Raw genomic sequence first — 26675 nt, 5'->3', positions numbered from 1 at the left:
ACCTTGCAGCAGTGTGTGAGGTGTAAGTGAGCAACTTGCATCAGTGTGTGAGGTGTAAGTGAGCACCTTGCAGCAGTGTTTAAGGTGTAAGTGAGCACCTTGCAGCAGTGTGTGAGGTGTAAGTGAGCACCTTGCAGCAGTGTGTGAGGTGTAAGTGAGCAACTTGCAGCAGTGTGTGAGGTGTAAGTGAGCAACTTGCATCAGTGTGTGAGGTGTAAGTGAGCACCTTGCAGCAGTGTTTAAGGTGTAAGTGAGCACCTTGCAGCAGTGTGTGAGGTGTAAGTGAGCAACTTGCATCAGTGTGTGAGGTGTAAGTGAGCACCTTGCAGCAGTGTGTGAGGTGTAAGTGAGCAACTTGCATCAGTGTGTGAGGTGTAAGTGAGCACCTTGCAGCAGTGTTTAAGGTGTAAGTGAGCACCTTGCAGCAGTGTGTGAGGTGTAAGTGAGCAACTTGCAGCAGTGTGTGGGATGTAAGTGAGCACCTTGCAGCAGTGTGTGAGGTGTAAGTGAGCACCTTGCAGCAGTGTGTGAGGTGTAAGTGAGCACCTTGCAGCAGTGTGTGAGGTGTAAGTGAGCACCTTGCAGCAGTGTGTGAGGTGTAAGTGAGCACCTAGCAGCAGTGTGTGAGGTGCAAGTGAGCAACTTTCAGCAGTGCGTTAGGTGTAAGTTAGCAACTTGCAGCAGTGTGTGAGGTGTAAGTGAGCATCTTGCAGCAGTGTGTGGGATGTAAGTGAGCACCTTGCAGCAGTGTGTGAGGTGTAAGTGAGCACCTTGCAGCAGTGTGTGAGGTGTAAGTGAGCACCTTGCAGCAGTGTGTGAGGTGTAAGTGAGCAACTTGCATCAGTGTGTGAGGTGTAAGTGAGCACCTTGCAGCAGTGTTTAAGGTGTAAGTGAGCACCTTGCAGCAGTGTGTGAGGTGTAAGTGAGCAACTTGCAGCAGTGTGTTAGGTGTAAGTGAGCACCTTGCAGCAGTGTGTGAGGTGCAAGTGAGCAACTTTCAGCAGTGCGTTAGGTGTAAGTTAGCAACTTGCAGCAGTGTGTGGGATGTAAGTGAGCACCTTGCAGTAGTGTGTGAAGTGTAAGTGAGCACCTTGCTGCGGTGTGTGAGGTTTATGTGAGCACCTTGCAGCAGTGTGTGAGGTGTAAGAGAGCACCTTGCAGCAGTGTGTGAGGTGTAAGTGAGCACCTTGCTGCGGTGTGTGAGGTTTATGTGAGCACCTTGCAGCAGTGTGTGAGGTGTAAGAGAGCACCTTGCAACGGTGTGTGAGGTTTATGTGAGCACCTTGCAGCGGTGTGTGAGGTGTAAGTGAGCACCTTGCAGCAGTCTGTGAGGTGAAAGTGAGCACATTGCAGCAGCGTGTGAGTTGTAAGTGAGCACCTTGCAGCGGTGTGTGAGGTGTAAGTGAGCACCTTGCAGCGGTGTGTGCGGTGTAAGTGAACACCTTGCAGCAGGGTGTGGATTGTAAGTGAGCACCTTGCAGCAGTGTGTGAGGTGTAAGTGAGCACCTTGCAGCGGTGTGTGAGGTGTAAGTGAGCACCTTGCAGCAGTGTGTGCGGTGTAAGTGAACACCTTGCAGCAGGGTGTGGATTGTAAGTGAGCACCTTGCAGCAGTGTGTGAGGTGTAAGTGAGCACCTTGCAGCGGTGTGTGAGGTGTAAGTGAGCACCTTGCAGCAGTGTGTGAGGTGTAAGTGAGCACCTTGCAGCGGTGTGTGAGGTGTAAGTGAGCACCTTGCAGCAGTGTGTGAGGTGTAAGTGATCATCTTGCAGAAGTGTGTGAAGTGTAAGTGAGCACCTTGCAGCAGTGTGTGAGGTGTGAGTGAGCACCTTGCAGCAGTGTGTGGGGTGTAAGTGAGCACCTTGCAGCAGTGTGTGGAGTGTAAGTGAGCACCTTGCAGCAGTGTGTGTGGTATAAGTGAGCACATTGCAGCGGTGTGTGAGGTGTAAGTGAGCACATTGCAGCGGTGTGTGAGGTGTAAGTGAGCACCTTGCAGCAGTGTGTGAGGTGTAAGTGATCATCTTGCAGAAGTGTGTGAAGTGTAAGTGAGCACCTTGCAGCAGCGTGTGAGGTGTAAGTGAGCACCTTGCAGCAGTGTGTGTGGTGTAAGTGAGCACCTTGCAGCGGTGTGTGAGGTGTAAGTGAGCACCTTGCAGCGGTGTGTGAGGTGTAAGTGAGCACCTTGCAGCAGTGTGTGAGGTGTAAGTGAGCACCTTGCAGCGGTGTGTGAGGTGTAAGTGAGCACCTTGCAGCAGTGTGTGTGGTGTAAGTGAGCACCTTGCAGCGGTGTGTGAGGTGTAAGTGAGCACCTTGCAGCGGTGTGTGAGATGTAAGTGAGCACCTTGCAGCAGTGTGTGAGGTGTAAGTGAGCAGCTTGCAGCGGTGTGTGAGGTGTAAGTGAGCACCTTGCAGCAGTGTGTGAGGTGTAAGTGAGCACCTTGCAGCAGTGTGTGAGGTTTAAGTGAGCACCTTGCAGCAGTGTGTGAGGTGTAAGTGAGCACCTTGCAGCAGTGTGTAAGGTGTAAGTGAGCACCTTGCAGCAGTGTGTGAGGTGTAAGTGAGCACCTTGCAGCAGTGTGTGAGGTTTAAGTGAGCACCTTGCAGCGGTGTGTGAGGTGTAAGTGAGCACCTTGCAGCAGTGTGTGAGGTGTAAGTGAGCACATTGCAGCAGTGTGTAAGGTGTAAGTGAGCACCTTGCAGCAGTGTGTGAGGTGTAAGTGAGCACCTTGCAGCAGTGTGTGAGGTGTAAGTGAGCACATTGCAGCAGTGTGTAAGGTGTAAGTGAGCACCTTGCAGCAGTGTGTGAGGTGTAAGTGAGCACATTGCAGCAGTGTGTAAGGTGTAAGTGAGCACCTTGCAGCAGTGTGTGAGGTGTAAGTGAGCACATTGCAGCAGTGTGTAAGGTGTAAGTGAGCACCTTGCAGCAGTGTGTGAGGTGTAAGTGAGCACCTTGCAGCAGTGTGTGAGGTGTAAGTGAGCACCTTGCAGCGGTGTGTGAGGTGTAAGTGAGCACCTTGCAGCAGTGTGTGAGGTGTAAGTGAGCACATTGCAGCAGTGTGTAAGGTGTAAGTGAGCACCTTGCAGCAGTGTGTGAGGTGTAAGTGAGCACATTGCAGCAGTGTGTAAGGTGTAAGTGAGCACCTTGCAGCAGTGTGTGAGGTGTAAGTGAGCACCTTGCAGCAGTGTGTGAGGTGTAAGTGAGCACCTTGCAGCGGTGTGTGAGGTGTAAGTGAGCACCTTGCAGCAGTGTTTAAGGTGTAAGTGAGCACCTTGCAGCGGTGTGTGAGGTGTAAGTGAGCACCTTTCAGCAGTGTGTGAGGTGTAAGTGAGCACCTTGCGGCGGTGTGTGAGGTGTAAGTGAGCAACTTGCAGCAGTGTGTGAGGTGTAAGTGAGCACATTGCAGCAGTGTGTGAGGTGTAAGTGAGCACCTTGCAGCAGTGTTTAAGGTGTAAGTGAGCAACTTGCATCAGTGTGTGAGGTGTAAGTGAGCACCTTGCAGCAGTGTTTAAGGTGAAAGTGAGCACCTTGCAGCGGTGTGTGAGGTGTAAGTGTGCAACTTGCAGCAGTGTATGAGGTGTAAGTGAGCAACTTGCAGCAGTGTGTTAGGTGTAAGTGAGCAACTTGCAGCAGTGTGTGAGGTGCAAGTGAGCAACTTTCAGCAGTGTGTGAGGTGTAAATCAGCAACTTGCAACAGTGTGTGGGATGTAAGTGAGCACCTTGCAGTAGTGTGTGAGGTTTATGTGAGCACCTTGCAGCAGCGTGTGAGGTGTAAGTGAGCACCTTGCAGCGGTGTGTGAGGTGTAAGAGAGCACCTTGCAGCAGTGTGTGAGGTGTAAGAGAGCACCTTGCAGCGGTGTGTGAGGTGTAAGTGAGCACCTTGCAGCAGTGTGTGAGGTGTAAGAGAGCAACTTGCAGCGGTGTGTGAGGTGTAAGTGAGCACCTTGCAGCGGTGTGTGAGGTGTAAGAGAGCACCTTGCAGCAGTGTGTGAGGTGTAAGAGAGCACCTTGCAGCGGTGTGTGAGGTGTAAGTGAGCACCTTGCAGCAGCGTGTGAGTTGTAAGTGAGCATCTTGCAGCGGTGTGTGAGGTGAAAGTGAGCACATTGCAGCAGCGTGTGAGTTGTAAGTGAGCACCTTGCAGCAGTGTGTGAGGTGAAAGTGAGCACATTGCAGCAGCGTGTGAGTTGTAAGTGAGCATCTTGCAGCAGTGTGTGAGGTGAAAGTGAGCACATTGCAGCAGCGTGTGAGTTGTAAGTGAGCACCTTGCAGCGGTGTGTGAGGTGTAAGTGAGCACCTTGCAGCGGTGTGTGAGGTGTAAGTGAGCACCTTGCAGCGGTGTGTGCGGTGTAAGTGAGCACCTTGCAGCAGTGTGTGAGGTGTAAGTGAGCACCTTGCAGCGGTGTGTGAGGTGTAAGTGAGCACCTTGCAGCGGTGTGTGAGGTGTAAGTGAGCACATTGCAGCAGTGTGTGAGGTGTAAGTGATCATCTTGCAGAAGTGTGTGAAGTGTAAGTGAGCACCTTGCAGCAGTGTGTGGGGTGTAAGTAAGCACATTGCAGCGGTGTGTGAGGTGTAAGTGAGCACCTTGCAGCGGTGTGTGAGGTGTAAGTGAGCACATTGCAGCAGCGTGTGAGGTGTAAGTGAGCACCTTGCAGCGGTGTGTGAGGTGTAAGTGAGCACCTTGCAGCGGTGTGTGAGGTGTAAGTGAGCACATTGCAGCAGTGTGTGTGGTATAAGTGAGCACCTTGCAGCAGTGGGTGGGGTGTAAGTGAGCATCTTGCAGCGGTGTGTGAGGTGTAAGTGAGCACCTTGCAGCGGTGTGTGAGGTGTAAGTGAGCATCTTGCAGCGGTGTGTGAGGTGTAAGTGAGCACCTTGCATCAGTGTGTGAGGTGTAAGTGAGCATCTTTCAGCAGTGTTTTAGGTGTAAGTGAGCACCATGCAGCAGTGTGTTAGGTGTAAGTGAGCACCTTGCATCAGTGTGTGTTGTGTAATTGAGCATCATGCAGCAGTGTGTGAGGCGTAAGTCAGCAACTTGCAGCAGTGTGTGGGATGTAAGTGAGCAGTTGCAGCAGTGTGTGAAGTGTAAGTGAGCACCTTGCTGCGGTGTGTGAGGTGTAAGTGAGCACCTTGCAGCAATGTGTGGGGTGTAAGTGAGCACCTAGCAGCAGCGTGTGAGGTGTAAATGAGCACCTTGCAGCAGCGTGTGAGGTGTAAGTAAGCACCTTGCAGCAGTGTGTGAGGAGCAAGTGAGCACCTTGCAGCAGTGTGTGGGGTGTAAGTGAGCACATTGCAGCAGCGTGTGAGGTGTAAGTGAGCACCTTGCAGCAGTGTGTAGGGTGTAAGTGAGCACATTGCAGCAGCGTGTGAGGTGTAAGTGAGCACCTTGCAGCGGTGTGTGAGGTGTAAGTGAGCACCTTGCAGCAGTGTGTGAGGTGTAAGTGAGCACATTGCAGCAGCGTGTGAGGTGTAAGTGAGCACCTTGCAGCAGTGTGTAGGGTGTAAGTGAGCACCTTGCAGCAGTGTGTGAGGTGTAAGTGAGCACATTGCAGCAGCGTGTGAGGTGTAAGTGAGCACCTTGCAGCAGTGTGTAGGGTGTAAGTGAGCACCTTGCAGCAGTGTGTGTGGTGTAAGTGAGCACCTTGCAGCAGTGTGTAGGGTGTAAGTGAGCACCTTGCAGCAGTGTGTGAGGTGTAAGTGAACACCTTGCAGCAGTGTGTAGGGTGTAAGTGAGCACCTTGCAGCAGTGTGTGAGGTGTAAGTGAGCACATTGCAGCAGCGTGTGAGGTGTAAGTGAGCACCTTGCAGCAGTGTGTGAGGTGTAAGTGAGCACCTTGCAGCAGTGTGTGAGGTGTAAGTGAGCACCTTGCAGCAGTGTGTGAGGTGTAAGTGAGCACCTTGCAGCGGTGTGTGAGGTGTAAGTGAGCACCTTGCAGCAGTGTGTGAGGTGTAAGTGAGCACCTTGCAGCAGTGTGTGAGGTGTAAGTGAGCACCATGCAGCGGTGTGTGAGGTGTAAGTGAGCACCTTGCAGCAGTGTGTGAGGTGTAAGTGAGCACCTTGCAGCAGTGTGTGAGGTGTAAGTGAGCACCTTGCAGCAGTGTGTGAGGTGTAAGTGAGCACCTTGCAGCGGTGTGTGAGGTGTAAGTGAGCACCATGCAGCGGTGTGTGAGGTGTAAGTGAGCACCATGCAGCGGTGTGTGAGGTGTAAGTGAGCACCATGCAGCGGTGTGTGAGGTGTAAGTGAGCACCTTGCAGCAGTGTGTGAGGTGTAAGTGAGCACCTTGCAGCAGTGTGTGAGGTGTAAGTGAGCACCATGCAGCGGTGTGTGAGGTGTAAGTGAGCACCTTGCAGCAGTGTGTGAGGTGTAAGTGAGCACCTTGCAGCAGTGTGTGAGGTGTAAGTGAGCACCTTGCAGCAGTGTGTGAGGTGTAAGTGAGCACCTTGCAGCGGTGTGTGAGGTGTAAGTGAGCACCTTGCAGCAGTGTGTGGGGTGTAAGTGAGCATCTTGCAGCGGTGTGTGGGGTGTAAGTGAGCATCTTGCAGCGGTGTGTGAGGTGTAAGTGAGCACCTTGCAGCAGTGTGTGAGGTGTAAGTGAGCACCTTGCAGCAGTGTGTGGGGTGTAAGTGAGCATCTTGCAGCGGTGTGTGGGGTGTAAGTGAGCATCTTGCAGCGGTGTGTGAGGTGTAAGTGAGCACCTTGCAGCAGCGTGTGAGGTGTAAGTGAGCACCTTGCAGCAGTGTGTAGGGTGTAAGTGAGCACCTTGCAGCGGTGTGTAGGGTGTAAGTGAGCACCTTGCAGCAGTGTGTGAGGTGTAAGTGAGCACATTGCAGCAGCGTGTGAGGTGTAAGTGAGCACCTTGCAGCAGTGTGTGAGGTGTAAGTGAGCACCTTGCAGCAGTGTGTGAGGTGTAAGTAAGCACCTTGCAGCGGTGTGTGAGGTGTAAGTGAGCACCTTGCAGCAGTGTGTGAGGTGTAAGTGAGCACCTTGCAGCAGTGTGTGAGGTGCAAGTGAGCACATTGTAGCAGTGATTTAGGTGTAAGTGAGCACCTTGCAGCAGTGTGTGAGGTGTAAGTGAGCACCTTGCAGCAGTGTGTGAGGTGTAAGTGAGCACCTTGCAGCAGTGTGTGGGGTGTAAGTGAGCACATTGCAGCGGTGTGTGAGGTGTAAGTGAGCACCTTGCAGCAGTGTGCAAGGTGTAAGTGAGCACCTTGCAGCGGTGTGTGAGGTGTAAGTGAGCACCTTGCAGCAGTGTGTGAGGTGTAAGTGAGCACCTTGCAGCAGTGTGTGAGGTGTAAGTGAGCACCTTTCAGCAGTGTGTGAGGTGTAAGTGAGCACCTTGCAGCGGTGTGTGAGGTGTAAGTGAGCACCTTGCAGCAGTGTGTGAGGTGTAAGTGAGCACCTTTCAGCAGTGTGTGAGGTGTAAGTGAGCACCTTTCAGCAGTGCATTAGGTGTAAGTTAGCAAGTTGCAGCAGTGTGTGAGGTGTAAATCAGCAACTTGCAACAGTGTGTGAGGTGTAAGTGAGCATCTTGCAGCAGTGTGTGGGATGTAAGTGAGCACCTTGCAGTAGTGTGTGAAGTGTAAGTGAGCACTTTGCTGCGGTGTGTGAGGTTTATGTGAGCACCTTGCAGCAGTGTGTGAGGTGTAAGAGAGCACCGAGCAGCAGTGTGTGAGGTGTAAGTGAGCACCTTGCAGCAGTGTGTGAGGTGTAAGTGAGCACCTTGCAGCAGTGTGTGAGGTGTAAGTGAGCACCTTGCAGCGGTGTGTGAGGTGTAAGTGAGCACCTTGCAGCAGTGTGTGAGGTGTAAGTGAGCACCTTGCAGCAGTGTGTGAGGTGTAAGTGAGCACCATGCAGCGGTGTGTGAGGTGTAAGTGAGCACCTTGCAGCAGTGTGTGAGGTGTAAGTGAGCACCTTGCAGCAGTGTGTGAGGTGTAAGTGAGCACCTTGCAGCGGTGTGTGAGGTGTAAGTGAGCACCTTGCAGCAGTGTGTGGGGTGTAAGTGAGCATCTTGCAGCGGTGTGTGGGGTGTAAGTGAGCATCTTGCAGCGGTGTGTGAGGTGTAAGTGAGCACCTTGCAGCAGTGTGTGAGGTGTAAGTGAGCACCTTGCAGCAGTGTGTGGGGTGTAAGTGAGCATCTTGCAGCGGTGTGTGAGGTGTAAGTGAGCACCTTGCAGCAGCGTGTGAGGTGTAAGTGAGCACCTTGCAGCAGTGTGTAGGGTGTAAGTGAGCACCTTGCAGCAGTGTGTGTGGTGTAAGTGAGCACCTTGCAGCAGTGTGTAGGGTGTAAGTGAGCACCTTGCAGCAGTGTGTGAGGTGTAAGTGAGCACCTTGCAGCAGTGTGTAGGGTGTAAGTGAGCACCTTGCAGCAGTGTGTGAGGTGTAAGTGAGCACATTGCAGCAGCGTGTGAGGTGTAAGTGAGCACCTTGCAGCAGTGTGTGAGGTGTAAGTGAGCACCTTGCAGCAGTGTGTGAGGTGTAAGTAAGCACCTTGCAGCGGTGTGTGAGGTGTAAGTGAGCACCTTGCAGCAGTGTGTGAGGTGTAAGTGAGCACCTTGCAGCAGTGTGTGAGGTGCAAGTGAGCACATTGTAGCAGTGATTTAGGTGTAAGTGAGCACCTTGCAGCAGTGTGTGAGGTGTAAGTGAGCACCTTGCAGCAGTGTGTGAGGTGTAAGTGAGCACCTTGCAGCAGTGTGTGAGGTGTAAGTGAGCATCTTGCAGCAGTGTGTGGGGTGTAAGTGAGCACCTTGCAGCAGTGTGTGAGGTGTAAGTGAGCACCTTGCAGCAGTGTGTGAGGTGTAAGTGAGCACCTTTCAGCAGTGTGTGAGGTGTAAGTGAGCACCTTGCAGCGGTGTGTGAGGTGTAAGTGAGCACCTTGCAGCAGTGTGTGAGGTGTAAGTGAGCACCTTGCAGCAGTGTGTGAGGTGTAAGTGAGCACCTTTCAGCAGTGTGTGAGGTGTAAGTGAGCACCTTGCAGCGGTGTGTGAGGTGTAAGTGAGCACCTTGCAGCAGTGTGTGAGGTGTAAGTGAGCACCTTTCAGCAGTGTGTGAGGTGTAAGTGAGCACCTTGCAGCAGTGTGTGAGGTGTAAGTGAGCACCTTGCAGCAGTGCATTAGGTGTAAGTTAGCAAGTTGCAGCGGTGTGTGAGGTGTAAATCAGCAACTTGCAACAGTGTGTGAGGTGTAAGTGAGCATCTTGCAGCAGTGTGTGGGATGTAAGTGAGCACCTTGCAGTAGTGTGTGAAGTGTAAGTGAGCACTTTGCTGCGGTGTGTGAGGTTTATGTGAGCACCTTGCAGCAGTGTGTGAGGTGTAAGAGAGCACCGAGCAGCAGTGTGTGAGGTGTAAGTGAGCACCTTGCAGCAGTGTGTGAGGTGTAAGTGAGCACCTTGCAGCGGTGTGTGAGGTGTGAGTGAGCACCTTGCAGCAGTGTGTGAGGTGTAAGTGAGCACCTTGCAGCAGTGTGTGAGGTGTAAGTGAGCACCTTGCAGCAGTGTGTGAGGTGTAAGTGATCATCTTGCAGAAGTGTGTGAAGTGTAAGTGAGCACCTTGCAGCAGTGTGTGAGGTGTGAGTGAGCACCTTGCAGCAGTGTGTGGGGTGTAAGTAAGCACATTGCAGCAGTGTGTGGAGTGTAAGTGAGCACCTTGCAGCAGTGTGTGAGGTGTAAGTGAGCACCTTGCAGCAGTGTGTGAGGTGTAAGTGAGCACCTTGCAGCAGTGGGTGGGGTGTAAGTGAGCATCTTGCAGCGGTGTGTGAGGTGTAAGTGAGCACCTTGCAGCGGTGTGTGAGGTGTAAGTGAGCATCTTGCAGCGGTGTGTGAGGTGTAAGTGAGCACCTTGCATCAGTGTGTGAGGTGTAAGTGAGCATCTTTCAGCAGTGTTTTAGGTGTAAGTGAGCACCATGCAGCAGTGTGTTAGGTGTAAGTGAGCACCTTGCATCAGTGTGTGTTGTGTAATTGAGCATCATGCAGCAGTGTGTGAGGCGTAAGTCAGCAACTTGCAGCAGTGTGTGGGATGTAAGTGAGCAGTTGCAGCAGTGTGTGAAGTGTAAGTGAGCACCTTGCTGCGGTGTGTGAGGTGTAAGTGAGCACCTTGCAGCAATGTGTGGGGTGTAAGTGAGCACCTAGCAGCAGCGTGTGAGGTGTAAATGAGCACCTTGCAGCAGCGTGTGAGGTGTAAGTAAGCACCTTGCAGCAGTGTGTGAGGAGCAAGTGAGCACCTTGCAGCAGTGTGTGGGGTGTAAGTGAGCACATTGCAGCAGCGTGTGAGGTGTAAGTGAGCACCTTGCAGCAGTGTGTGGGGTGTAAGTGAGCACATTGCAGCAGCGTGTGAGGTGTAAGTGAGCACCTTGCAGCGGTGTGTGAGGTGTAAGTGAGCACCTTGCAGCAGTGTGTGAGGTGTAAGTGAGCACCTTGCAGCGGTGTGTGAGGTGTAAGTGAGCACCTTGCAGCAGTGTGTGAGGTGTAAGTGAGCACATTGCAGCAGCGTGTGAGGTGTAAGTGAGCACCTTGCAGCAGTGTGTAGGGTGTAAGTGAGCACCTTGCAGCAGTGTGTGAGGTGTAAGTGAGCACATTGCAGCAGCGTGTGAGGTGTAAGTGAGCACCTTGCAGCAGTGTGTAGGGTGTAAGTGAGCACCTTGCAGCAGTGTGTGTGGTGTAAGTGAGCACCTTGCAGCAGTGTGTAGGGTGTAAGTGAGCACCTTGCAGCAGTGTGTGAGGTGTAAGTGAGCACCTTGCAGCAGTGTGTAGGGTGTAAGTGAGCACCTTGCAGCAGTGTGTGAGGTGTAAGTGAGCACATTGCAGCAGCGTGTGAGGTGTAAGTGAGCACCTTGCAGCAGTGTGTGAGGTGTAAGTGAGCACCATGCAGCGGTGTGTGAGGTGTAAGTGAGCACCTTGCAGCAGTGTGTGAGGTGTAAGTGAGCACCTTGCAGCAGTGTGTGAGGTGTAAGTGAGCACCTTGCAGCAGTGTGTGAGGTGTAAGTGAGCACCTTGCAGCGGTGTGTGAGGTGTAAGTGAGCACCTTGCAGCAGTGTGTGAGGTGTAAGTGAGCACCTTGCAGCAGTGTGTGAGGTGTAAGTGAGCACCATGCAGCGGTGTGTGAGGTGTAAGTGAGCACCTTGCAGCAGTGTGTGAGGTGTAAGTGAGCACCTTGCAGCAGTGTGTGAGGTGTAAGTGAGCACCTTGCAGCAGTGTGTGAGGTGTAAGTGAGCACCTTGCAGCGGTGTGTGAGGTGTAAGTGAGCACCTTGCAGCAGTGTGTGGGGTGTAAGTGAGCACCTTGCAGCGGTGTGTGAGGTGTAAGTGAGCATCTTGCAGCGGTGTGTGGGGTGTAAGTGAGCATCTTGCAGCGGTGTGTGAGGTGTAAGTGAGCACCTTGCAGCAGTGTGTGAGGTGTAAGTGAGCACCTTGCAGCAGTGTGTGGGGTGTAAGTGAGCATCTTGCAGCGGTGTGTGGGGTGTAAGTGAGCATCTTGCAGCGGTGTGTGAGGTGTAAGTGAGCACCTTGCAGCAGCGTGTGAGGTGTAAGTGAGCACCTTGCAGCAGTGTGTAGGGTGTAAGTGAGCACCTTGCAGCAGTGTGTGTGGTGTAAGTGAGCACCTTGCAGCAGTGTGTAGGGTGTAAGTGAGCACCTTGCAGCAGTGTGTGAGGTGTAAGTGAGCACCTTGCAGCAGTGTGTAGGGTGTAAGTGAGCACCTTGCAGCAGTGTGTAGGGTGTAAGTGAGCACCTTGCATCAGTGTGTGAGGTGTAAGTGAGCATCTTTCAGCAGTGTTTTAGGTGTAAGTGAGCACCATGCAGCAGTGTGTTAGGTGTAAGTGAGCACCTTGCATCAGTGTGTGTTGTGTAATTGAGCACCTTGCAGCAGTGTGTGAGGTGTAAGTGAGCACCTTGCAGCAGTGTGTGAGGTGCAAGTGAGCACATTGTAGCAGTGATTTAGGTGTAAGTGAGCACCTTGCAGCAGTGTGTGAGGTGTAAGTGAGCACCTTGCAGCAGTGTGTGGGGTGTAAGTGAGCACATTGCAGCGGTGTGTGAGGTGTAAGTGAGCACCTTGCAGCAGTGTGCAAGGTGTAAGTGAGCACCTTGCAGCGGTGTGTGAGGTGTAAGTGAGCACCTTGCAGCAGTGTGTGAGGTGTAAGTGAGCACCTTGCAGCAGTGTGTGAGGTGTAAGTGAGCACCTTTCAGCAGTGTGTGAGGTGTAAGTGAGCACCTTGCAGCGGTGTGTGAGGTGTAAGTGAGCACCTTGCAGCAGTGTGTGAGGTGTAAGTGAGCACCTTTCAGCAGTGTGTGAGGTGTAAGTGAGCACCTTTCAGCAGTGCATTAGGTGTAAGTTAGCAAGTTGCAGCAGTGTGTGAGGTGTAAATCAGCAACTTGCAACAGTGTGTGAGGTGTAAGTGAGCATCTTGCAGCAGTGTGTGGGATGTAAGTGAGCACCTTGCAGTAGTGTGTGAAGTGTAAGTGAGCACTTTGCTGCGGTGTGTGAGGTTTATGTGAGCACCTTGCAGCAGTGTGTGAGGTGTAAGAGAGCACCGAGCAGCAGTGTGTGAGGTGTAAGTGAGCACCTTGCAGCAGTGTGTGAGGTGTAAGTGAGCACATTGCAGCAGCGTGTGAGGTGTAAGTGAGCACCTTGCAGCAGTGTGTGAGGTGTAAGTGAGCACCATGCAGCGGTGTGTGAGGTGTAAGTGAGCACCTTGCAGCAGTGTGTGAGGTGTAAGTGAGCACCTTGCAGCAGTGTGTGAGGTGTAAGTGAGCACCTTGCAGCAGTGTGTGAGGTGTAAGTGAGCACCTTGCAGCAGTGTGTGAGGTGTAAGTGAGCACCTTGCAGCAGTGTTTAAGGTGTAAGTGAGCACCATGCAGCAGTGTGTGAGGTGTAAGTGAGCACCTTGCAGCAGTGTGTGAGGTGTAAGTGAGCACCTTGCAGCAGTGTGTGAGGTGTAAGTGAGCACCATGCAGCGGTGTGTGAGGTGTAAGTGAGCACCTTGCAGCAGTGTGTGAGGTGTAAGTGAGCACCTTGCAGCAGTGTGTGAGGTGTAAGTGAGCACCTTGCAGCGGTGTGTGAGGTGTAAGTGAGCACCTTGCAGCAGTGTGTGGGGTGTAAGTGAGCATCTTGCAGCGGTGTGTGGGGTGTAAGTGAGCATCTTGCAGCGGTGTGTGAGGTGTAAGTGAGCACCTTGCAGCAGTGTGTGGGGTGTAAGTGAGCATCTTGCAGCGGTGTGTGAGGTGTAAGTGAGCACCTTGCAGCAGCGTGTGAGGTGTAAGTGAGCACCTTGCAGCAGTGTGTAGGGTGTAAGTGAGCACCTTGCAGCAGTGTGTGTGGTGTAAGTGAGCATCTTGCAGCGGTGTGTAGGGTGTAAGTGAGCACCTTGCAGCAGTGTGTGAGGTGTAAGTGAGCACCTTGCAGCAGTGTGTGGGGTGTAAGTGAGCATCTTGCAGCGGTGTGTGAGGTGTAAGTGAGCACCTTGCAGCAGCGTGTGAGGTGTAAGTGAGCACCTTGCAGCAGTGTGTAGGGTGTAAGTGAGCACCTTGCAGCAGTGTGTGTGGTGTAAGTGAGCATCTTGCAGCGGTGTGTAGGGTGTAAGTGAGCACCTTGCAGCAGTGTGTGTGGTGTAAGTGAGCATCTTGCAGCAGTGTGTAGGGTGTAAGTGAGCACCTTGCAGCAGTGTGTGAGGTGTAAGTGAGCACCTTGCAGCGGTGTGTGAGGTGTAAGTGAGCACCTTGCAGCAGTGTGTGGGGTGTAAGTGAGCATCTTGCAGCGGTGTGTGGGGTGTAAGTGAGCATCTTGCAGCGGTGTGTGAGGTGTAAGTGAGCACCTTGCAGCAGTGTGTGAGGTGTAAGTGAGCACCTTGCAGCAGTGTGTGGGGTGTAAGTGAGCATCTTGCAGCGGTGTGTGAGGTGTAAGTGAGCACCTTGCAGCAGCGTGTGAGGTGTAAGTGAGCACCTTGCAGCAGTGTGTAGGGTGTAAGTGAGCACCTTGCAGCAGTGTGTGAGGTGTAAGTGAGCACCTTGCAGCAGTGTGTGGGGTGTAAGTGAGCATCTTGCAGCGGTGTGTGAGGTGTAAGTGAGCACCTTGCAGCAGCGTGTGAGGTGTAAGTGAGCACCTTGCAGCAGTGTGTAGGGTGTAAGTGAGCACCTTGCAGCAGTGTGTGGGGTGTAAGTGAGCATCTTGCAGCGGTGTGTGAGGTGTAAGTGAGCACCTTGCAGCAGCGTGTGAGGTGTAAGTGAGCACCTTGCAGCAGTGTGTAGGGTGTAAGTGAGCACCTTGCAGCAGTGTGTGTGGTGTAAGTGAGCACCTTGCAGCAGTGTGTAGGGTGTAAGTGAGCACCTTGCAGCAGTGTGTGAGGTGTAAGTGAGCACCTTGCAGCAGTGTGTAGGGTGTAAGTGAGCACCTTGCAGCAGTGTGTGAGGTGTAAGTGAGCACATTGCAGCAGCGTGTGAGGTGTAAGTGAGCACCTTGCAGCAGTGTGTGAGGTGTAAGTGAGCACCTTGCAGCAGTGTGTGAGGTGTAAGTAAGCACCTTGCAGCGGTGTGTGAGGTGTAAGTGAGCACCTTGCAGCAGTGTGTGAGGTGTAAGTGAGCACCTTGCAGCAGTGTGTGAGGTGCAAGTGAGCACATTGTAGCAGTGATTTAGGTGTAAGTGAGCACCTTGCAGCAGTGTGTGAGGTGTAAGTGAGCACCTTGCAGCAGTGTGTGAGGTGTAAGTGAGCACCTTGCAGCAGTGTGTGGGGTGTAAGTGAGCACATTGCAGCGGTGTGTGAGGTGTAAGTGAGCACCTTGCAGCAGTGTGCAAGGTGTAAGTGAGCACCTTGCAGCGGTGTGTGAGGTGTAAGTGAGCACCTTGCAGCAGTGTGTGAGGTGTAAGTGAGCACCTTGCAGCAGTGTGTGAGGTGTAAGTGAGCACCTTTCAGCAGTGTGTGAGGTGTAAGTGAGCACCTTGCAGCGGTGTGTGAGGTGTAAGTGAGCACCTTGCAGCAGTGTGTGAGGTGTAAGTGAGCACCTTTCAGCAGTGTGTGAGGTGTAAGTGAGCACCTTTCAGCAGTGCATTAGGTGTAAGTTAGCAAGTTGCAGCAGTGTGTGAGGTGTAAATCAGCAACTTGCAACAGTGTGTGAGGTGTAAGTGAGCATCTTGCAGCAGTGTGTGGGATGTAAGTGAGCACCTTGCAGTAGTGTGTGAAGTGTAAGTGAGCACTTTGCTGCGGTGTGTGAGGTTTATGTGAGCACCTTGCAGCAGTGTGTGAGGTGTAAGAGAGCACCGAGCAGCAGTGTGTGAGGTGTCAGTGAGCATCTTGCAGCAGTGTTTTAGGTGCAGGTGAGCACATTGCAGCGGTGTGTGAGGTGTAAGTGAGCATCTTGCAGCAGTGTGTGAGGTGTAAGTGAGCACCTTGCAGCGGTGTGTGAGGTGTAAGTGAGCACCTTGCAGCAGTGTGTGAGGTGTAAGTGAGCACCTTGCAGCGGTGTGTGAGGTGTAAGTGAGCACCTTGCAGCAGTGTGTGAGGTGTAAGTGAGCACCTTGCAGCGGTGTGTGAGGTGTAAGTGAGCATCTTGCAGCAGTCATTTAGGTGTAAGTGAGCAACTTGCAGCGGTGTGTGAGGTGTAAGTGAGCATCTTGCAGCAGTGATTTAGATGTAAGTGAGCAACTTGCAGCGGTGTGTGAGGTGTAAGTGAGCACCTTGCAGCAGTGTATGAGGTGTAAGTGAGCACCTTGCAGCGGTGTGTGAGGTGTAAGTGAGCACCTTGCAGCAGTGTGTGAGGTGTAAGTGAGCACCTTGTAGCAGTGATTTAGGTGTAAGTGAGCACCTTGCAGCAGTGTGTGAGGTGTAAGTGAGCACCTTGTAGCAGTGATTTAGGTGTAAGTGAGCACCTTGCAGCAGTGTGTGAGGTTTAAGTGAGCACCTTGCAGCAGTGTGTGAGGTTTAAGTGAGCACCTTGCAGCAGTGTGTGAGGTTTAAGTGAGCACCTAGCAGCGGTGTGTGAGGTGTAAGTGAGCACCTTGCAGCAGTGTGTGAGGTTTAAGTGAGCACCTTGCAGCAGTGTGTGAGGTGTAAGTGAGCACCTTGTAGCAGTGATTTAGGTGTAAGTGAGCACCTTGCAGCAGTGTGTGAGGTGTAAGTGAGCACCTTGCAGCAGTGTGTGAGGTGTAAGTGAGCACCTTGCAGCAGTGTGTGAGGTGTAAGTGAGCACCTTGCAGCAGTGTGTGAGGTGTAAGTGAGCACCTTGCAGCGGTGTGTGAGGTGTAAGTGAGCACCTTGCAGCAGTGTGTGAGGTGTAAGTGAGCACCTTGCAGCAGTGATTTAGGTGTAAGTGAGCACCTTGCAGCAGTGTGTGAGGTGTAAGTGAGCACCTTGCAGCAGTGTGTGAGGTGTAAGTGAGCACCTTGTAGCAGTGATTTAGGTGTAAGTGAGCACCTTGCAGCAGTGTGTGAGGTGTAAGTGAGCACATTGCAGCGGTGTGTGAGGTGTAAGTGAGCACCTTGTAGCAGTGATTTAGGTGTAAGTGAGCACCTTGCAGCAGTGTGTGAGGTTTAAGTGAGCACATTGCAGCAGTGTGTGAGGTGTAAGTGAGCACCTTGCAGCAGTGTGTGAGGTGTAAGTGAGCACCTTGCAGCAGTGATTTAGGTGTAAGTGAGCACCTTGCAGCAGTGTGTGAGGTGTAAGTGAGCACATTGCAGCGGTGTGTGAGGTGTAAGTGAGCACCTTGTAGCAGTGATTTAGGTGTAAGTGAGCACCTTGCAGCAGTGTGTGAGGTTTAAGTGAGCACATTGCAGCAGTGTGTGAGGTGTAAGTGAGCACCTTGCAGCAGTGTGTGAGGTGTAAGTGAGCACCTTGCAGCAGTGTGTGAGGTGTAAGTGAGCACCTTGCAGCAGTGTGTGAGGTGTAAGTGAGCACCTTGTAGCAGTGATTTAGGTGTAAGTGAGCACCTTGCAGCAGTGTGTGAGGTGTAAGTGAGCACATTGCAGCGGTGTGTGAGGTGTAAGTGAGCACCTTGTAGCAGTGATTTAGGTGTAAGTGAGCACCTTGCGGCAGTGTGTGAGGTGTAAGTGAGCACCTTGTAGCAGTGATTTAGGTGTAAGTGAGCACCTTGCAGCAGTGTGTGAGGTGTAAGTGAGCACATTGCAGCAGTGTGTGAGGTGTAAGTGAGCACCTTGCAGCAGTGATTTAGGTGTAAGTGAGCACCTTGCAGCAGTGTGTGAGGTGTAAGTGAGCACCTTGTAGCAGTGATTTAGGTGTAAGTGAGCACCTTGCAGCAGTGTGTGAGGTGTAAGTGAGCACATTGTAGCAGTGATTTAGGTGTAAGTGAGCACCTTGCAGCAGTGTGTGAGGTGTAAGTGAGCACCTTGCAGCAGTGTGTGAGGTGTAAGTGAGCACCTTGTAGCAGTGATTTAGGTGTAAGTGAGCACCTTGCAGCAGTGAGTGAGGTTTAAGTGAGCACATTGCAGCAGTGTGTGAGGTGTAAGTGAGCACCTTGTAGCAGTGATTTAGGTGTAAGTGAGCACCTTGCAGCGGTGTGTGAGGTGTAAGTGAGCACATTGCAGCGGAGTGTGAGGTGTAAGTGAGCACCTTGCAGCAGTGTGTGAGGTGTAAGTGAGCACCTTGCAGCGGTGTGTGAGGTGTAAGTGAGCACCTTGCAGCAGTGAGTGAGGTGTAAGTGAGCACCTTGCAGCAGTGTGTGAGGTGTAAGTGAGCACCTTGCAGCGGTGTGTGAGGTGTAAGTGAGCACCTTGCAGCGGTGTGTGAGGTGTAAGTGAGCACCTTGCAGCGGTGTGTGAGGTGTAAGTGAGCACCTTGCAGCGGTGTGTGAGGTGTAAGTGAGCACCTTGTAGCAGTGATTTAGGTGTAAGTGAGCACCTTGCAGCAGTGTGTGAGGTGTAAGTAAGCACCTTGCAGCAGTGTGTGAGGTGTAAGTGAGTACCTTGCAGCAGTGTGTGAGGTGTAAGTGAGCACCTTGCAGCGGTGTGTGAGGTGTAAGTGAGCACCATGCAGCGGTGTGTGAGGTGTAAGTGAGCACCTTGCAGCAGTGAGTGAGGTGTAAGTGAGCACCTTGCAGCAGTGTGTGAGGTGTAAGTGAGCACCTTGTAGCAGTGATTTAGGTGTAAGTGAGCACCTTGCGGCAGTGAGTGAGGTGTAAGTGAGCACCTTGCAGCAGTGTGTGAGGTGTAAGTGAGCACCTTGCAGCAGTGAGTGAGGTGTAAGTGAGCACCTTGCAGCAGTGTGTGAGGTGTAAGTGAGCACCTTGTAGCAGTGATTTAGGTGTAAGTGAGCACCTTGCAGCAGTGAGTGAGGTGTAAGTGAGCACATTGCAGCGGTGTGTGAGGTGTAAGTGAGCACCTTGCAGCAGTGAGTGAGGTGTAAGTGAGCACATTGCAGCAGTGTGTGAGGTGTAAGTGAGCACCTTGCAGCAGTGAGTGAGGTGTAAGTGAGCACCTTGCAGCAGTGTGTGAGGTGTAAGTGAGCACCATGCAGCAGTGTGTGAGGTGTAAGTGAGCACCTTGCAGCGGTGTGTGAGGTGTAAGTGAGCACCTTGTAGCAGTGATTTAGGTGTAAGTGAGCACCTTGCAGCAGTGTGTGAGGTGTAAGTGAGCACCTTGCAGCAGTGTGTGAGGTGTAAGTGAGCACCATGCAGCAGTGTGTGAGGTGTAAGTGAGCACCTTGCAGCGGTGTGTGAGGTGTAAGTGAGCACCTTGTAGCAGTGATTTAGGTGTAAGTGAGCACCTTGCAGCAGTGTGTGAGGTGTAAGTGAGCACATTGCAGCAGTGAGTGAGGTTTAAGTGAGCACCTTGCAGCAGTGTGTGAGGTGTAAGTGAGCACCTTGTAGCAGTGATTTAGGTGTAAGTGAGCACCTTGCAGCAGTGTGTGAGGTGTAAGTGAGCACCTTGCAGCAGTGTGTGAGGTGTAAGTGAGCACCTTGCAGCGGTGTGTGAGGTGTAAGTGAGCACCTTGTAGCAGTGATTTAGGTGTAAGTGAGCACCTTGCAGCAGTGTGTGAGGTGTAAGTGAGCACCTTGTAGCAGTGATTTAGGTGTAAGTGAGCACCTTGCAGCGGTGTGTGAGGTGTAAGTGAGCACCTTGCAGCAGTGTGTGAGGTGTAAGTGAGCACATTGCAGCAGTGTGTAAGGTGTAAGTGAGCACCTTGCAGCAGTGTGTGAGGTGTAAGTGAGCACCTTGCAGCAGTGTATGAGGTGTAAGTGAGCACCTTGCAGCAGTGTGTGAGGTGTAAGTGAGCACCTTGCAGCAGTGATTTAGGTGTAAGTGAGCACCTTGCAGCAGTGTGTGAGGTGTAAGTGAGCACCTTGTAGCAGTGATTTAGGTGTAAGTGAGCACCTTGCAGCAGTGTGTGAGGTGTAAGTGAGCACCTTGTAGCAGTGATTTAGGTGTAAGTGAGCACCTTGCAGCAGTGTGTGAGGTGTAAGTGAGCACCTTGTAGCAGTGATTTAGGTGTAAGTGAGCACCTTGCAGCAGTGTGTGAGGTGTAAGTGAGCACCTTGCAGCAGTGTGTGAGGTGTAAGTGAGCACCTTGCAGCAGTGTGTGAGGTGTAAGTGAGCACCTTGTAGCAGTGATTTAGGTGTAAGTGAGCACCTTGCAGCAGTGTGTGAGGTGTAAGTGAGCACCTTGCAGCAGTGTGTGAGGTGTAAGTGAGCACCTTGCAGCAGTGTGTGAGGTGTAAGTGAGCACCTTGCAGCAGTGTGTGAGGTGTAAGTGAGCACCTTGCAGCAGTGATTTAGCTGTAAGTGAGCACCTTGCAGCAGTGTGTGAGGTGTAAGTGAGCACCTTGTAGCAGTGATTTAGGTGTAAGTGAGCACCTTGCAGCAGTGTGTGAGGTGTAAGTGAGCACCTTGCAGCAGTGTGTGAGGTGTAAGTGAGCACCTTGTAGCAGTGATTTAGGTGTAAGTGAGCACCTTGCAGCAGTGTGTGAGGTGTAAGTGAGCACATTGCAGCGGTGTGTGAGGTGTAAGTGAGCACCTTGTAGCAGTGATTTAGGTGTAAGTGAGCACCTTGCAGCAGTGTGTGAGGTTTAAGTGAGCACATTGCAGCAGTGTGTGAGGTGTAAGTGAGCACCTTGCAGCAGTGTGTGAGGTGTAAGTGAGCACATTGCAGCAGTGTATGAGGTGTAAGTGAGCACCTTGCAGCAGTGTGTGAGGTGTAAGTGAGCACCTTGCAGCAGTGTGTGAGGTGTAAGTGAGCACCTTGCAGCAGTGTGTGAGGTGTAAGTGAGCACATTGCAGCAGTGTGTGAGGTGTAAGTGAGCACCTTGCAGCAGTGATTTAGGTGTAAGTGAGCACCTTGCAGCAGTGTGTGAGGTGTAAGTGAGCACCTTGTAGCAGTGATTTAGGTGTAAGTGAGCACCTTGCAGCAGTGTGTGAGGTGTAAGTGAGCACATTGTAGCAGTGATTTAGGTGTAAGTGAGCACCTTGCAGCAGTGTGTGAGGTGTAAGTGAGCACCTTGCAGCAGTGTGTGAGGTGTAAGTGAGCACCTTGTAGCAGTGATTTAGGTGTAAGTGAGCACCTTGCGGCAGTGTGTGAGGTTTAAGTGAGCACCTTGCAGCAGTGTGTGAGGTGTAAGTGAGCACCTTGCAGCGGTGTGTGAGGTGTAAGTGAGAACCTTGCAGCAGTGTGTGAGGTGTAAGTGAGCACCTTGCAGCAGTGTGTGAGGTGTAAGTGAGCACCTTGTAGCAGTGATTTAGGTGTAAGTGAGCACCTTGCAGCAGTGTGTGAGGTGTAAGTGAGCACCTTGCAGCGGTGTGTGAGGTGTAAGTGAGCACCTTGCAGCAGTGAGTGAGGTGTAAGTGAGCACCTTGCAGCAGTGTGTGAGGTGTAAGTGAGCACCTTGCAGCGGTGTGTGAGGTGTAAGTGAGCACCTTGCAGCGGTGTGTGAGGTGTAAGTGAGCACCTTGCAGCGGTGTGTGAGGTGTAAGTGAGCACCTTGCAGCGGTGTGTGAGGTGTAAGTGAGCACCTTGTAGCAGTGATTTAGGTGTAAGTGAGCACCTTGCAGCAGTGTGTGAGGTGTAAGTAAGCACCTTGCAGCAGTGTGTGAGGTGTAAGTGAGCACCATGCAGCGGTGTGTGAGGTGTAAGTGAGCACCTTGCAGCAGTGAGTGAGGTGTAAGTGAGCACCTTGCAGCAGTGTGTGAGGTGTAAGTGAGCACCTTGTAGCAGTGATTTAGGTGTAAGTGAGCACCTTGCAGCAGTGAGTGAGGTGTAAGTGAGCACATTGCAGCGGTGTGTGAGGTGTAAGTGAGCACCTTGCAGCAGTGAGTGAGGTGTAAGTGAGCACATTGCAGCAGTGTGTGAGGTGTAAGTGAGCACCTTGCAGCAGTGAGTGAGGTGTAAGTGAGCACCTTGCAGCAGTGTGTGAGGTGTAAGTGAGCACCATGCAGCAGTGTGTGAGGTGTAAGTGAGCACCTTGCAGCGGTGTGTGAGGTGTAAGTGAGCACCTTGTAGCAGTGATTTAGGTGTAAGTGAGCACCTTGCAGCAGTGTGTGAGGTGTAAGTGAGCACCTTGTAGCAGTGTGTGAGGTGTAAGTGAGCACCTTGCAGCGGTGTGTGAGGTGTAAGTGAGCACCTTGTAGCAGTGATTTAGGTGTAAGTGAGCACCTTGCAGCAGTGTGTGAGGTGTAAGTGAGCACATTGCAGCAGTGAGTGAGGTTTAAGTGAGCACATTGCAGCAGTGATTTAGGTGTAAGTGAGCACCTTGCAGCGGTGTGTGAGGTGTAAGTGAGCACCTTGCAGCAGTGTGTGAGGTGTAAGTGAGCACCTTGCAGCGGTGTGTGAGGTGTAAGTGAGCACCTTGTAGCAGTGATTTAGGTGTAAGTGAGCACCTTGCAGCAGTGTGTGAGGTGTAAGTGAGCACCTTGCAGCAGTGTGTGAGGTGTAAGTGAGCACCTTGCAGCAGTGTGTGAGGTGTAAGTGAGCACCTTGCAGCAGTGTGTGAGGTGTAAGTGAGCACATTGCAGCAGTGAGTGAGGTTTAAGTGAGCACCTTGCAGCAGTGTGTGAGGTGTAAGTGAGCACCTTGCAGCAGTGTGTGAGGTGTAAGTGAGCACCTTGCAGCAGTGTGTGAGGTGTAAGTGAGCACCTTGTAGCAGTGATTTAGGTGTAAGTGAGCACCTTGCAGCAGTGTGTGAGGTGTAAGTGAGCACCTTGCAGCAGTGTGTGAGGTGTAAGTGAGCACCTTGCAGCGGTGTGTGAGGTGTAAGTGAGCACCTTGTAGCAGTGATTTAGGTGTAAGTGAGCACCTTGCAGCAGTGTGTGAGGTGTAAGTGAGCACCTTGTAGCAGTGATTTAGGTGTAAGTGAGCACCTTGCAGCGGTGTGTGAGGTGTAAGTGAGCACCTTGTAGCAGTGATTTAGGTGTAAGTGAGCACCTTGCAGCGGTGTGTGAGGTGTAAGTGAGCACCTTGCAGCAGTGTGTGAGGTGTAAGTGAGCACCTTGCAACGGTGTGTGAGGTGTAAGTGAGCACCTTGCAGCAGTGATTTTGGTGTAAGTGAACACCTTGCTGCAGTGTGTGAGGTGTACTTGATCACCTTGCACAAGTGTGGGAGGTGTAAGTGAGCACCTTGCAGCAATGTGTGAGGTGTTAGTAAGCACCTTGCAGCAGTGTGTGAGGTGTAACTAAGCACCTTGCGGCGGTGTGTGAGGTGTAAGTGAGCACCTTGCAGCGGTGTGTGAGGTGTAAGTGAGCACCTTGCAGCAGTGTGTGAGGTGTAACTGAGAACCTTGCAGCAGTGTTTGAGGTGTAAGTGAGCAACTTGCAGCGGTGTGTGAGGTGTAAGCAAGGACCTTGCAGCAGTGTGTGAGGTGTAAGTGAGCACCTTGCAGCAGTGTGTGAGGTGTAAGTGAGCACCTTGCAGCAGTGTGTGGGGTGTAAGTGAGCACCATGCAGCGGTGTGTGAGGTGTAAGTGAGCACCTTGCAGCGGTGTGTGAGGTGTAAGTGAGCACCTTGCAGCGGTGTGTGAGGTGTAAGTGAGCATCTTGCAGCAGTGTGTGAGGTGTAAGTGAGCACCTTGCAGCAGTGTGTGAGGTGTAAGTGAGCACCTTGCAGCGGTGTGTGAGGTGTAAGTGAGCACCTTGCAGTGGTGTGTGAGGTGTAAGTGAGCATCTTGCAGCAGTGTGTGAGATGTAAGTGAGCACCTTGGGGCAGTGTGTGAGGTGTAAGTGAGCACCTTGCAGCGGTGTGTGAGGTGTAAGTGAGCACCTTGCAGCAGTGTGAGAGGTGTAAGTGAGCACCTTGCAGCGGTGTGTGAGGTGTAAGTGAGCACATTATAACAGTGTTTCAGGTGTAAGTGAGCACCTTGCAGCAGTGTGTGAGGTGTAAGTGAGCACCTTGCAGCAGTGTGTGAGGTGTAAGTGAGCACCTTGCAGCGGTGTGTGAGGTGTAAGTGAGCACCTTGCCGCGGTGTGTGAAGTGTAACTAAGCACCTTGCGGCAGTGTCTGAGGTGTAAGTGAGCACCTTGCAGCAGTGTGTGAGGTGTAAGTGAGCACCTTGCAGCAGTGTGTGTGGTGTAAGTGAGCACCTTGCAGCGGTGTGTGAGGTGTCAGTGAGCACCTTGCGGCGGTGTGTGAGGTGTAAGTGAGCACCTTGCAGCAGTGTGTGAGGTGTAAGTGAGCACCTTGCAGCAGTGTGTGCGGTGTAAGTGAGCACCTTGCAGCAGTGTGTGAGGTGTAAGTGAACACCTTGCAGCAGTGTGTGAAGGTGTAAGTGAGCACCTTGCGGCAGTGTGTGAGGTGTAAGTGAACACCTTGCAGCAGTGTGTGAGGTGTAAGTGAGCACCTTGCGGCAGTGTGTGAGGTGTAAGTGAGCACCTTGCGGCAGTGTGTGAGGTGTAAGTGAGCACCTTGCAGCAGTGTGTGAGGTGTAAGTGAGCACCTTGCAGCAGTGTGTGAGGTGTAAGTGAGCACCTTGCAGCGGTGTGTGAGGTGTTAGTGAGCACCTTGCGGCAGTGTGTGAGGTGTGAGTGAGCACCTTGCAGCAGTGTGTGAGGTGTGAGTGAGCACCTTGCAGCAGTGTGTGAAGGTAAGGTCAAGTATGACTGTGAGGTCTGATTTGTGTTGGTGGTTATTGTCGGGAGGTGAGTGATGGAGCTGGGGCACATCAACAAATATGGGATTATAGTGTTCAATTTGAGAGATGTTTGAAAATGAATTAATTAATCTTGGCCCCATGCGTGAAATCTTAAGCATTCTTTGGTACTGCAACCTCTGGCATGACTGATCTCTATGTATTCCTGTTGGCTTGACAACTTTACACTGAAGGAACACTTTTTGGTTTTTCTCCTCCCATCCATCTCCTACATCACGGCATTCAGGGCTGGACCCGTGAACCTTGGTTCTGCTGTATACATTCTCCTGCAAGTCAACTATTCTCCACCCGCTTCCAGTCAGTTGCAGACTGATTTTAAAGTCATGTGCGCCGGCCTTCAGTGGTGCTAGTGTTGGTTAAGTCCATGTCCCTTGCTGAGACATACAGACACCAACAGCACAAATAGCATTAGGCTGAACTTTAGTTTCTTTTTTATTTCAAAAATATGCTTTATTCAGAGAAATATTTTTATATACATATATAGTCACAAAAACAGTTCAATTCTGTACAGCAGCATATGAAGAAACAAAGAAACATTGGATTTGTATCAATCGAACAAACAGATCAAAAGCATTTCTTTCTTATACAAGACTATATTTACATATATTTGAGGCACTGGGGCAGGATGAGACATTTCTCCTTCTAGAAGGTGCTCAAGGAGAGCTCTGCGATCGGCAGACTGAAGGAAGATGATTTTTGGGTTTGTCTATATTCTAATTTCAACGATCAGGCAGCATATGGCTTACATGTTTCTTACATCGCAAGGAGCAGGCAAAGATTAGTCAGCCATCACAATCCCTTTTCTCATGATGACTATTTCTCACGTTGTCTTGTCATTGATGACTGCATCTTCTACGGTAATGGTCCAGTGAACACTTGTTTTAATTCTTTGAAGAATTCTACAGTTTTTCCTCAGTTCTCCTCATCTGCTTTCTGACTGTGAATGACTGAAGTAAACTACTCACCTTCAGCCTCAAACTAGCACACACCATGCCAAGGGAGCAAACACTTTGATGAACAGACGGATGAAGATTTGAACAATAACATTGGAGGTAGTCCTTGTCCTGAATAATGACATTACCAAATTTTCCCCAGTTTTGGTCCCCATTTTTAAAGAAACATTTCATTGGAAGCTGTTCAGAGAAGTTCACTAGATAAACTCTGGAATGGAGGGATCACCTTAAGAGGAAAGGACTAAACAGAATGGGATTCGACTCTTGGATTAGGAGAAAATGACAGGTGATCTCATTGAAACATACAGGCTTCTGAAGGGGTTTGACAGGGTCAATGCTGAGAGGATGCTTCCCCTCATGAGAGAGTCCAGGACCAGAGGGCATAGTCTCAGAATAAAGGTGGATTAATTTCTTCTGTCAGGATTGTAAATCTTTGAAACCTCCTGCACATCAGCTGTGGGGGCAGAGTCTTTGTATATACTTAAGGCTGAGATGGATAGACTCACGATCAGTCGAGAATCAAAGGAGATAGGGAAAGGGCAGGAAAGTGGATGTGAGGAATGTTGGATCAGTCATTGATTAGAGTAGATTACTTTACAGTGTGGAAACAGGCCCTTCGGCCCAACAAGTCCACACTGACCCGCCGAAGCGCAACCCACCCAGACCCCTACATTTACCCCTTACCTAACACTATGGACAATTTAGTATGGCCAATTCACCTAACCTGCACATCTTTGGACTGTGGGAGGAAACCGAAGCACCCGGAGGAAACCCACGCAGACACAGGGAGAATGTGCAAACTCCACACAGTCAGTCGCCTGAGGCGGGAATTGAACCCGCGTCTCTGGCGCTGTGAGGCAGCAGTGCTAAACACTGTGCCACCGTGCACCATGATCCTATTGATGGTGGAGCAGACTTTTTTAATTAAATTAGATTGCTTACAGTGTGGAAACAGACCCTTCGGCCTAACAAGTCCACCCCAACCCTCCGAAAAGCAACCCACCCAGATCCATTCCCCTACATTTACCCCTTCACCTAACACTATGGGCAATTTAGCATGGCCAATTCACCTAAGATGCACATTTTTGGACTGTGGGAGGAAAGCGGAGCACCCAGAAGAAACCCACACAGACACGGGGAGAATGTGCAAACTCCACACAGACAGTTGCCTGAGGCGGGAATTGAACCCAGCAGTGAGGCAGCAGTGATAACCACTGTGCCACCCACTTGGGGGACCGAATGGCCTATTCCAGTTCCTATTTCTCATGGTCTAACGGTCAAATAGTAAAGTGGCATGCAACGTGAATTAGATCAGTTCTATCCTTTGTATGGATTTGTAGCTTTAAAATTAGCTGCTTAGTTCTCTCTGTCCAATGGAAGTACAGATAGAGTCATAGAGATGCACAGCAAGGAAACAGACCCTTCGGTCCAACCCGTCCATGCCGACCAGATATTCCAACCCAATCTAGTCCCACCTGCCAGCATAACTTTTATCACCCATTGATTTTGTCAAGTATGGTACTTTTCCAGTTAACACATTATTCCATTGTTTCGGTGTAAGCTATCTCCTTGGTCTAAATGCTAAACCTTCTACATCCTCAAACAACTCTGATTTTAACAGTTCTTCGATGTTGTAGTTACTTGGTTTCGAGGTCCTTTCCTGGTAGA

The sequence above is a fragment of the Chiloscyllium plagiosum genome, unplaced genomic scaffold (assembly GCF_037043375.1).
Source record: "Chiloscyllium plagiosum isolate Xiang-an unplaced genomic scaffold, Cpla_swu_hap1 HiC_scaffold_18, whole genome shotgun sequence".
In the NCBI taxonomy this organism is placed as follows: domain Eukaryota; kingdom Metazoa; phylum Chordata; class Chondrichthyes; order Orectolobiformes; family Hemiscylliidae; genus Chiloscyllium; species Chiloscyllium plagiosum.
Note: the sequence above shows the minus strand (reverse complement) of the source record.